Source organism: Canis aureus, chromosome 4, assembly GCF_053574225.1.
Source record: "Canis aureus isolate CA01 chromosome 4, VMU_Caureus_v.1.0, whole genome shotgun sequence".
In the NCBI taxonomy this organism is placed as follows: Eukaryota; Metazoa; Chordata; class Mammalia; order Carnivora; family Canidae; genus Canis; species Canis aureus.
In genome coordinates, this window is record NC_135614.1 from 6,612,321 (window position 1) to 6,625,461 (window position 13,141).

Sequence of the window (13,141 nt, forward strand, 5' to 3'; positions counted from 1 at the left end):
AACTAGCATGGAAGGGAGGGCAGCCAGCCAGCCCCCGGTCACCCTGGCCTTTGTCTGGCCATTACTGCAAACAGCACCAAGTCCACCCCACAGCCAAGCCCTTCTCACCTTCCTGACCCTCAGAAACCATGTGAGGGAGATAAGAAAATGCTGTTGTTGCCTTAAGCCTCTGCATTTTGGAGTGATTTGCTACATAGCAATAGGCAACAGGAACAATGATGATCTCAATTTCTCATAGATTGGTGTGTGTGTGTGTGTGTGTGTGTGTGTGTGTGAACACACTCTATGAAATTTGTATAAATTCAGTCACGCATGCTGTATTTTGCATAATTGTGAGGGGGTAGAGAAGAAACTTCCAGAGTGATTATTTTTGAAGTGGTGGGCTGGGAGGCAGGGAGGTCATCTTTGCTAGAAATTAAATGGTATTGCTCTATCATCACTTGAGTGCTGTGTAATTTTTTTTCCCCTTTGGAATCTTTCAAAATTTTTATCTGGCTTGGGAGGAGACACATTAGCTTTTCCAAATTCTGCATGGTACCAGACCTGGCTAAACAGCAGCAACGTGATTAACACCAACTGAAACTGACTCTAGTAATTGATCGTGTAGCCTCCGAGGTCAGACCACATAAGTCCACATCCCGGCTCCACCATTTCCTGTCCACTCTGAACTTCAATTTCCTCTTCTGTGAAGTGCAAATAATACTAGTACCTCCCTATATTATCTATTGCTACATAAAAAATTATCCCCAAACATAGCAGCTTACAATCATCCTTTATTATCTTGCAATTCCCGTGGGTTATAAATCCAGGCATGGCTGAGCTGGGAGCTTCTGGCTCCAGGTATCTCATGAGATTGCAGTCAATCTGTCATCCAGGGCTGCAGTCCCATCTGAAGGTTTGACTGGGGGAGGCCCCTCTTCCATGTCAGTGTGTGGAAGCTCCTCACTGGCCATTGGCTGGAGATCTCCCTTAGTTCTTGGCCACATAGGCCTCCCTACAGGGCAGCTGAAGAACCCAAGATTAGAAGCCAGTCTTTTTATAACCTCAACTTGAAAGTGACATCCCATGGTTTCTACCACACTGTCCTTTAGAATTGAGTATATAAATCCAGCCCACACCCAAGGGGAGGGAATTATACAAGGATGTGACTGTCAGGAGATGAGTATCATCAGGAGACATCTTAAGAGGCTGCCAACCACAGCACTGGTGGGATGGTCAGGAGGATTAAATGAATTTATGTCCAAATCACACAGCATAGTGTTTGAGACAGCATTTGCTCAGTAAACAGAAGTTCTAATTAATGTTACAGATTCCTGTCTTTAACAGTAAATGCCCAAGTGCCTTTTCTGCAACAAATTTACAGCAAGATTTCAGCGAAGCCCTTTTGCCAATAATGTACTAACTCATCCTTGTTGCTGTTTTCCTGGAACTCACGGAGCAGGACTCCCCTAGGAGCACTCCCTGCCATGATCTGATATGGCTGACCCTCACACAGCTCTGGGTCTCTCATTATGGCTCATCATTTATTCAACCTTTGTGTAGGTATTTAGCACCTACAAGGAGACAGAAGCTCAGGTAGGGACTGGCTGAACTAGGCAGACATAGCTAATACCTTCAAATTATTGAGGGTATCTGGACAGAAATGGCAGCTTCCATCATTCTTGGGGCTCTTAGTCCTGCTAACAGGAGAGGTGTAAACCTACATGATTGCTGGGGGTAAATGGGAGGTTTGTTATTAGTTTTTATGGTCAATTTCTGAACAACTTAATTTATTTAATTAAAACACATTTACTATTTTATATTGATGAAACTTACTGATGCAGTAAGTGTGCTCTCATGCAAGGTAGAGGCAGAGAAGTAAACTTCTTGGCAACCTCATGGGATTAGGTTCACAACATAGGTGACACCGTGGTTTCCTGGGAGACCTAGCCCAAGTCGAGGTGGGCAGAGCTAGGACTCACATGAGTATGACCATCCTCCAGGGTGTTTAACTATTCTTTGTAAGAGCATCTATATAGTCTCAAAAGTATATATTCATGTATTTAGCCACTATTTTTTAAAAATTAGCAGTTGCTACTCTTTAGTGCTCACTATGGCCAATACATTAGACAAAGCAAAGGAGCAGGAAGTATGGACCCATGAAGAGTTTTTTATTTCTTCACAGAGACCAGAGGCGCCTGTAGTGAAAAGCTCAATGTGAGCTCCTCTGCTGAGAGCCAGACATGTCTGGGCACAACAATCAATCTGTGAAAGGATAAAAGGCCAAGGTATCATTCTGGATGACTCTAGGTGTTATGAACAGAACACCTGACAAAGTGGCCTACGCAAAATGACGCCTATCATCTTCGCATAACAAGAAGTCTGGGGACTGAGGAGTTCAAGGACTACTTAGTGAAATTAGAGGCTGGTACCGAGGACCCAGTTTCTTCCCATCTTTTGGTTTCTCCATCCTCAGCACTATTGTCTTATGTCTTCAGGCTTACCTCTTCAGAGATTGCAAGATGGCTGCCCCAGCTCCTGACTTCATGAGCCTTTCATAATCACCCTGAGAAGCAAACAAAGCAGCCACAAATTAGCTGCATGACAGGCCATATTGGATAAATCTGATCTTGTAGAAGAGAGAATCCATAGGTGACAGAATGGGAATGGAGCAATGAATTATCTTATCTCCTTTGTGCTGTATGAATTATGTGCTTCCTTGAAATGAAAATGGATCCTTGGATACTTTTGGGATCCACCTACTTCAAAATTTCAAAGAATGTGTTCTCTCAAGTCATGTTCCTCCAACAAATGTCCTTTTAAGAACAGGAATTGGTATCCAAGAAGACCATCCTAGTGGGCTTGAATCAATCATTGGGAGAAAAGCAAGAATCCAAAAACATTCAACAAGCGGAGAAACAGGGCAAAAGAATATAACTACAAAGCACAAAAGTTCTCAAAACATTTTAGATATTTTCTTCTTACCCATGATTCCCCTTTCTGTGTGGGCCAACAGGAAAAGAAAAAGGAAATCACTTCTATGAGGCACGTCTTCTAGAGTGAGCTGGCCCAAAGTCTTTATGAGATGAGATGGGTGTTAATTCATAATTACATATATAGCAAACAAACCTCACTACAAAGATAACCCCTCCTCTTACCTAAACTCTATGGTCTTAAAATTTACTCATTCAATAAGCAAGTACTTTTTAGCACTTACTCTATGACAAGCATTGTTTTGGGCTCCAGTTTTGTCATGGTGCTCCAATTTTCTCCGTCTAATAATTATATTCAATAAACACTTATCAAAAACCTTCCAGGAATGCAGAGCTATAATCTGTAATCAGGCATACATTCCTGGAAAATGTTGACAAAACCTCTGTTGGCAAGATCAACAACTCAGAAAACTGGGTGTTAGAGTACAAAATAAAAATGGTATTGTGTGTGAGTATTCACACACATGCACATAAATACACATAAATATGCAGACATAAAACAAAAATTCTAAAAAATTACAATTTTGAAACAAGCTCTGTCTATACTAAAGATCTGCTCTCCCTAATCCGCATCAGGCATTTGGTATATATCTGGGGCATCATGATTTTCTGAGGCACTTTCTTCCAACAAATACTATGCTATGTAAACTTTGGGTTTTTTTATGTTTATAAAGTAGTCCTCATTGGCTTGAAATGTAATCTTCTCTCATTCACATTCTCCCTTGTTCTATTCATGCAAATCTCAGCAAAATCTTGTGTGACTGTATTAGTCAGCTTCACTACATAACGAACAACTCCCGAATCTCAGTAATTTACATAAGTAGTTTATTTCTCATTCATGATACATATAGATTTTGGGTCTGCTGTGCCTCTGTCCCATGTTTTTTCTCTTTCCAGGTTGCAGTGGAAGGAGTAGTCCTTATCTGGAACATGCTGTTCTCTTAGAAGGGGTTAGCAGAGCAAGAGACCAAGCTGAACCACAGAATTACATTTAAAGCTTCTGCTTTTAATGGCATGTATCATGTCTATTCACATGTCCTTCAAAGTCAATCATATGATCAAGCCAGACAATGAGCGGGGGAAGCATACTTGACCTATAAGGGGTTCTGACATGGGCTGGCATGTATTATCTTTTTTAAAGGCAAAGGAATAGGGGTGCCTGGCTGGCTCAGTGGAGCACATGACTCTTGATCTTAGGGTTATGAATTTGAACCCCATGTGGGGTGTAGAGATCACTTAAAAAAGTAAAAAATCATAAAACAAAAATAAAAGAGAGGGACACCTTGATGGCTCAGTCAATTGAGCATCTGTCTCTTGGTTTTTGGCTCAGTTCATGATCTCAGGGTTATGGGATTGAGCCTTGTGTCAGACTCTGTGCTCAGCATGGAATCAGCTTCAGATTCTCTCCTCCCTTTGCTCCTCCCCATACTGGTGTGCTTTCTCTCTCTCTCTCTCTCTCTCTCTCTACCTCTCCGATAAATAAATAAATAAATAAATAAATAAATAAATAAATAAATAAATCTATCTTTAAAAAAATAAAGGAGAGGGAACAAATAATTGTAAACAATACTATGCTCCACCACAGTTAACTACCTGGCTATTGCCCAAAATACTGAGGAACTTGAGAGCATATATAAATTTTTTTTGGTCTACTTTTCTGTCCATTCATTGAAAAATAGAACAGAGACAGCTCTGCACTTGGCACATATAACCCAGGAGAAAAGAAAGCCATCATTTTCAGGGCACTGAACTAATTGCAGCATTTGGTAAAGGCTCACATATTTTTGAGTTTTCATGAACAAATATAAAACCACATGATCACAACACCAAGGTTGTCAAAGGATCGCTATAGTTTATTCAGCATGATGCTGGCAACTCCACTTCACTAGTGCTCAATTTGTTTTAAAGTTTCTTGGCATTCAAAACCAAAAGAAAGGAAGGGAATGGTGAGTACTCTTGCTCACACTTGTCTGATGCTTCAGGATTTGTCTAGGTTGTTCTTCCACTGCTAAGAGTGGTAGTTGCAGAAATGATTAATACAGCTAAGACAGACATGCTCTACTTGGAGAATCTGAATAAGGATTAGGAGGAGCAGGATAATATTTGTCCTTATATGAGGAGTAAAATTATAATGTTACATGTGATTCATCATTGTGGGGACCAAAATCATTGCTGGTGTCAATTTCTGCCATTTGCCAGGAGAAACTGGGACCTCATGCCTACCTACCTGCCTCCCCTTTATATTTTTAACCACTTGCTCCATGCCAGACACCATAGGATATTTCACATTTACATATATACACACCTGTTATTTCTACATCTCACTGATTTTTCACTATAACCTGGGATTTATTTATAGTCATAAAAGATGGCTTATCTTAGATTTCTTGCCATAAAGCTCTTTCCCTTTATATGACTTCATATTTTCTACAGTTAGATTAAAGGACACATTTTATGATGACAAAGCTAAAATGAAGTCTTGCTAAACACTTGCCAAAAAAACAATTAACTAATAAGATGACTACTTCACTCTTCAATCTGTGGTCTATTGAGAAGATAGATGGGGATAGACAAATAATAGATAGAAAGAGAGATAAATAGATAATAGATGAATAGTTCCCCATACCCTCACATTTGGTATAAGAAATAGAAGGGAAGAAATCAAGGTAAAATAGTGATTTTAGCACTATTTCTTATAGCTGTAGTACCCACTTCAAATTGGAGAGGCTTCTGTCAAACAAACTACCCAAAAATACCCAAGAACTTCCCAACTTTGCCATGCCAATGACCATTTTGAATGTTATCTTTCCTTAAAGAACATGGAGCTTGTTTTGACATGTTTTTTTTTTTTTTTTAATTTATTTATTCAGGCAGAGACACAGGCAGAGGAAGAAGTAGGCTCCATGCAGGGAGCCTGATGTGAGACTCAATCCTGGGACTCCAGGGTCATGCCCTGGGCCAAAGGCAGGAGGTAAACCTCTGAGCCACCCAGGGACCCCCTGTTTTGACATTTTTTTTTTTAAGATTTTTTATTCATTTATTCACAAGAGACACAGAGAGAGAGAAGCAGAAACACAGGCAGAGGGAGAAGCAGGCTCCTTGGAGGGAGCCCAACGTGGGACTCGATCCTGAGATTCCAGGATCACGTCCTGGGCCAAAGGCAGGCTCTAAACCACTGAGCCACCCAGGGATCCCTGTTTTGACATGTTTTTAAAGATGTTATTTATTTATTTGAGAAAGAGAGCACGAACTGGGGGAGAGGCAGAAGGAGAGGGACAAGCAGATTCCCTGTTGAGTGGGGAACCCAATGCAGGGCTTGATCCCAGGACCCTGAAATCATGACCTGAGCTGAAGGCAGATGCATAACCAACTGAGCCACCCTTATTTTGACATTTGTAATAATATCTAGCATACTAATGGCTAGCAATTATGACCAGTTTTTGGTACTTTGTTACAGTAACCCTAGCAAGCTAATACAGTAGATATTATAAAAGCTCAACTTTGGTTCTGTTTGGGGGAAAAAAAGAACAGTATTACCAATACTTATAATCATGCAGGGGGTGGGGGGCAGGGTGCAACATAGTACAGTGGTTCTATGCTTGCCCTGGTCTGGGCCTGGGTTCAACTTCTTGCTCTATCACTTAACTAACAATGTGGCCTCAGGCAAATTACTTAATCTCTTCGTGTGTCACTCTACATAAATGTAAGGTAGGGTAATAGGACTTATCTCACAAAGTTGTTATGAGTACCAGATGAATTAGCGTTTTAAAGCACTGAAAGCAGTCCTTCACACATTGTGACTGATAGATAAATATTAAATAAAGAGATGGGAAAGTACCATGAAATCTGGTTTACAGAATCCTCTTAAATGTTAACACTTAAAAAAAAATTCTAACTGCAAAGTACTCTTGTTTCGTGGAGGAAATACCTGTTAGCAGCATTCAGAGTTCTTATGGGTGTGCTGAGTTTGGCCTTATGTAAGGACGAATGTCTGTAACCAACGAAGGTGCTCTGACGACGGCAAAAGCAAAGTCCCATGCACCTTGACAGCAGTGATTGTGAGTCATTTCTGGTGAGGAGTTCCACATTTGCCAGAGTCTCGACAATTGTTGGCTTTCCCCCCAACATTTGTTGTGATGAGAAACACGAAGGAGAAAGTCCAGCATGTGTGCTGAAAATGTTCACAGGTGCTGTTTGCACATGACTTGCCGCAGAACAGGGGTAAATACTACTTGATTTCTACTGGTAAAACTTTAACAGAAGATAAACTTGCTGACTGCAAAGTGTACCACATGACTGTTCCGTGCATGATAGCTAATATAAACAGTGTTGGGGGAGTGGAGAACTCCTAGGGTCCAGGGACCACTGTGTGGACCTTTCTAGAAGGTCGGCCCAGCCACAATCTGCTGTTTTCCTCAGCCTCCTGAGTTACTTCTGCTCATGGGAGACAACCCAAGGAAGTGAGACAAAATTGTAAATCAGGAGCTTCACACAGTCGAATGTGATGGTTTCTGGTGACTCTTGCTCCCAACCCACTGACTTTTAATACCCATGATGGTTTCTGCCAGAAAATCCTGTCAATGGCCTAGGTTACATTTGTGACCAATAGAATCTTACCAATTGTGACCAATAGAAATGGCCAGTCATAGAAAATGCATCTTAAAGAGCATTGGAGAAAAGAGGAAACTTTCCCCAAAAGGAGATCACACCTGAGTTAGATTTCTGAGAACATTATTTCTCTGTGATCAAACAGTGCCTGTGATACATTGAGAACATTTTTATGAATGTAAAAATCACTGCAGGAGACTTGAAATAGCTTCGTCTCATGTCAGTTCAATCCACAGAGCTATTAAAATTTTCAAAACTTCAGGGCACCGAAGAAATATATGATCTGAATGCAAGCATTTGAATAACAGCTAACAGGCCTCATATAACCATATAACTGACAGAGCTGGGACTGGGTAGGTCCACAGTATATTATTTATTTTTTATTTACATAGAACTGACCATTGCATAAGCTCACTTACCCAAAAAATAGCTTGGGAGCAGGGACTTTTTTAAAATTAAAACACAACTTGAGAAGTAGTTTTCTTATACGTGTAAGAAGAAGTAGCCTGTAGGTCCTGAGTCAGGAAATATTTATGCTTATCGCACACATAACCTTAACCAGTATAATTTTTTCACTTTCACCTCTCTAGCACTTAGGAAATTAGAAGTAGAAAGGCCTTTTGCTATAGACATACATGCTGACAAAAGGTGATGGTGACAGCCCACAGAAGAGGGAAATAGGAAACTGTGGAAAGCAGACACAAGGGAAACCTGGGTGGCTCAGTGGTTGAACATCTGCCTTTGGCTCAGGGCATTATCCTGGGGTCTTGGGATCTAGTCCTGCATCAGGCTCCCCACAGGGAACCTACTTCTGCCTCTGTCTATGTCTCTGCCTCTCTCTATGTCTCTCGTGAATAAATAAAATCTAAGAAGAAGAAGAAGAAGAAGAAGAAGAAGAAGAAGAAGAAGAAGAAGAAAAGACAAAAAAAAAGAAGAAAGCAGACACAAGGATTCGAAAAGGCACAGTAATTTGCATCTACTTAGCAGGCAAGCATCCTATCTCAATTGCCTAAGCACATAACTTTGTCCTACAACAGCATTAGAATCGGTTCTCATATGATAACTTTGAGACCAAGAAAAGAGAAAAAAAAGTATTAAATATAAGTTTCCCAGACTCCTTCGGAAAGCAATAGAGATTGAGTTACATTTCAGAAAGTTTTCCACCCAAAACATCTTTTTTTTTTTCTTCCTTCCTTTTTTAAAAAATAATTTATTTTATTAATTAATTTAGTTAGTTTCTGGTGCTTGGAAGGACAGCCTTCAATCGCTTACAACTCAGCTCTCCAGAATGGCTACTTTCCCAAAGAAGGCTGGGATTGTTACCGTCATTGTTTACCATGTGCCATGTACAGGGGTGTGATTATTACATATTAGGAGATTAGTATTAGTTCATGTCTTTTGAGAATCATCTTGATTCTCCCAAATTTGGATAGGTGAAGCACTGTCTTATTCTTCAAAAGATCTTATTTCTCAAAAGGAGAAGAAATGGGGAAAAGAAATGTGTGGAAGGGATTGTAAGGAGAGGGCATGTCAGAATGCGCATTACACTCTCAGGGCCGTTGGGAGGGAAAAAGAGGTTTTCCTAGAGAACAAACAAAATTTCACTGTCCCATTTATTTTTACTTTTTCCCAGCTCACAGACAGACCTCTAAAACAGCTCACTGTCACCCAATGCCCTTTCAAATGACAAAGAGCTGAAAGAAAAATCGAAGTCATCTCCCCATATGATACGTAAGAAATATCACATTCTATCTTCCCAAGGGAAAGAAAGCACCAACCACGGCAGCTCTGAAAGCAAGCCTCATCAGGTGCATCCTCCATTTCTTCCCGTGCACCAAACGTGTGTGCGCTCCCAGGTGCGCAGGTGCGCATCCTTAGGGACGCGGTCCTGCGGGAACCGGGAATCGCTATCAGGGCCACCTTCACTGCCAACCTCCTATCAGCCAGGCACTGGGTCAAGGGGCAACACTAATTATCACTTGACAACAACCCTGCAAGGAAACTTAAGTAAATTTCTTGAAAGACACACTGCTTACGCCCACTGAGATGGGATTTACAAGGGTGCTTATTAATCATTAGGCTATGCCATCTCCTATTGAGGTTTAGACGTTTATCCTTGGAAATGATTCTCTTATCCCAAGGGGCAGGGAAAGGTTCAGGAAAAATAGCCACTTTGTAAAGACCCAGACCGGGCGGTGGACCCTGCTCTCTGCAAGACAAGATTGTGGGGTGTGCCGGAGCCCTTTAACGAGTGGCACACAGCCTCTCTGGGGGACTCAAGGATGGGGGCTGGGAAAGGCTGTGGCTCATGTAGGAAGAAGGCACATCTGAGTGGCTTCTGCAGCACAAAACCACCTGCTTAATGTTTTCCTGTTCACCAAGAGGCTCTCTGGAAAGTGAGTAAGATGTCTACCATCAGATCTACCCTTTACAGTGTGGGGCTCCCTGCAAACAGACCGTATGTGACCCTGAGCCCTGTGCTCAGAGCACAGGCCACTGAAAATCACACAGCAGCCTTCGTTCTGGGGGATGAAGGGCTGCCTCTGCTCCATCCTCAGTGACTCAAAGAAATAGCAAGGCCCAAGAGTCTGATTTTTCAGAGATGGCCAGATTGTGCAGGGATGGCTATGGGGTCCCAGGCCCCTGCTTTCTCCTATTTTGAGGTATTTCCAAAATGCAGATAAAGCAACTGGAAAATAGAAGCTTGCAACCTGGAAAGAGGTGGGGAAAGAGAGGGAAGGAAAGGAGAGTGGAGCTGATCTGGGAAGTCAACGTATCAAACTAATATATGGAGAAATATGGTAACCATTGGTCAGAATATCAAGTTGTCAAAACTAAAACAGAATGCTAAGAAAGTACTAAGCTGTGCAATGCTACAACAGACTGAGCCTCTAGGACCAATGGAGCTTCTGAGACAAGAGGGCAGGCGAGGAAGCAGCCATGACATCCTGCCGCAAACCTACAGACACTTTGCTTCCATGCTCAGCAGGGTCTGGGTCTTAGGCTTGCAAGCAAAGGTTCAACTCCCAGGGAGTCAGCTGGGGCAAATTTGTCCAGCCTTTAGGAACGTCTCATTCCTCAGTGATTTCTGACTTTCTCGAATACCCAGAGTAGGAGCTTCTCACCATCATCCAGCCCCACTGGAGTTGCCCTGGCTCCTGGGGGTGATTCAGTGGCCAGCACAGAGCAAGTGCTCCATAAGCATTGATTGACTGAATGAATGAGTGTGTGCCCTGTAAATATCCGTTCAGCCACTGAGTCTTTATGTATGAAAATCTAGCATTGAATCATAATTCTCCACCTCGCTACATTAAACCCCAAGCACAGTGTCCACGTTTCTGATTCAGGGGGGAGACTATCATTTTAAGGGAAGGTCCATGAGTATCCTAACCTTGGAAGTCAATAGTTAGATATTAAAAGCAATACAGGCTTAGTGTAGAAAAATCTTAAAGGACTTAAAAAATACTACTTAAAATACTTGAAAAACCAGAAATAATCACCTATAATTTCAAATCCTGCCACTTAGAGGTAGTTCACATGTTGGTGTGTTTTTCCAGTTTTTCTCTTTATATATACATGGACATATATAGATATTTAAAATCATTATTATATGGAATATATGATTGTGTATCTGCCCTTTTTTTGAGAGCTACAGATTGGGCATTTTCCATTATAAACAACTATCTTTGAGAGAAGAATTTTAAAATATCCTCACAACATTCTGTCTTATGGATGGACTGTAATTTATTTAGCTTTTTCCCTATTTTTGTACATTGAGCTTGTCTCTCACTTTCCCTACACCACAAATAATGCCAGTTAAACATACATCTTCAAAATTATTCTACACACTTCTGATATATTCTTAAAACAAATATCTAGAGGCAGAATCACCAGGGCAAGAGATATAAACATGTTTAACAGTTCTTGTTACTTAGTTCTTAAAATATTTTTAAAATTTTTCTCTTAAAACATGTAAGGACTATCTAAAGAAAGTCATGGAGAGAAATGATAGGCTTGAGGGTTTTGTTTTTGTTTTGTTTTGTTTGTTTGTTTTTTTAGCCCTATTGCCTCATTTCCTTTAGCCAGGGCCAGTCTAAGTATTTGTCATCTTTAGAGTTTAGAATTCCTCCTGCTTTCATGTTTTTCCCCTGCGTCTGGGGAGCACTCACCCTAGAGATTCCTCTATAATCAATGGTCTGTGTTGCCTTGCCCACATTTGGGGACCTGTGACCTTTGGTTCCAGGGCACTCTGATGAACCCCGCATAGAACCAGGAATTTCTCTGTAAGGAGTTGATTTCAAGGCTAGAACACACACTCAAATCAAAGGCTTACTGTCTTTAAAAAGCAAATAAAATATACAAGAAATGCTGATTCCACTGAAATCAAAATCCTCTACTAATAGGCTCTTGACTGCATCTCTACATGCTCTTTCCGGCATTTTAGCTGATATCAGGAATATCTAGAAACATTGTTAGCCACAGAAAAAGTTGTTGATTCCAAAGAAACTCAACAATGGTCATTTCTGAATGTGACATTTGGTTTATGAAATGAAGTTAGGGGCAGTTCAACTTTTACGAAATAAAAAGATTGAGTTTGCTGTTTATATTTAAAAGGCAGCTAGGATTTCTAACTGTATTGTGGTAGCTTTTGCTCTTCTGTTTCTTCTAAAATTCTATTCATGTGAATCATGAATATACTCTTCCTCTCCTCTTTAGGTAAGTTGAATCTTAATTATTATAAGAATACATATATTTTCTTAAATGCTTGATACTTTTTCATGTTCTACTTCCCCTCTTTACATTCTGAAAAATTTATGCAAAACAATTTATTATGTGCCAGTAGAGTCACCAAAAGTATTCTCATATTTCAGGAACTTAGGTATATATACACCTCTGCTGATAAAATCATAGATTACAAGAGAAAAAAATGGAGTTAGCTGGGATCTTGGGATATCAGCCATAACTTACTGATGGGTAAAGAAATCACAGTCCAAGGAAGAGAAAAGGCTGATTACTAACTCTTTGGGTTTGTCATTTAATCAAGGACATGGAATAGGAAAAATAATAGTCAGAGCGACTGACTTCTTTACAGCCTTTTACAGTTTATAAAATACACTCATATTCAACATTAAGACATACCTCAGTTCTGGACTTTTAGCAAATGAAACCTCCATACATTCCATTTCCCTCTAGGATCCCATGTGGCTGATTTTATATCTGGTATTTATTTCATTTATTGGTTGTTGCTAGTGATGGTATCTTTCACGTAGAGCCTCAAAAGGCATTTAAGATGAATTCATGCACAAAACAGCAGGTTATCATTTTGAGTGGGCTGGTATTTAAATGGAGAGTAAGCACGTTGTGCCCTAAAAATTAAGAAACTGAGGGGTACCTGGGTGGCTCGGTGTGTTAAGTGTCTTGATCTTGATTTCGGCTCAGGTCATGATCTCAGGGTCCTGACATGGAGCCCCATGTCAGGCGCCATGCTCAGCAGGGAGTCTGCTTGGGATTCTCTCTCACCCTCTCCCTCTGCTCCTCCCTCCACAACTCACATGTTCTCT

General features: G+C 40.7%; 1 long non-coding RNA gene across 1 annotated transcript; it reads right to left on the minus strand.

Annotated features, from left to right (window-relative positions):
* Nucleotides 1-753: 753 nt before the first annotated feature.
* LOC144312111 (uncharacterized) lies at nucleotides 754-7,567 on the minus strand. Its single transcript, XR_013377551.1, has 3 exons — nucleotides 6,901-7,567; nucleotides 2,484-2,545; nucleotides 754-1,005 (listed from the first exon to the last, which is right to left on the minus strand). It is a non-coding gene; the product is annotated as an uncharacterized LOC144312111 (long non-coding RNA).
* Between the last annotated feature and the right edge of the window lie 5,574 nt (nucleotides 7,568-13,141).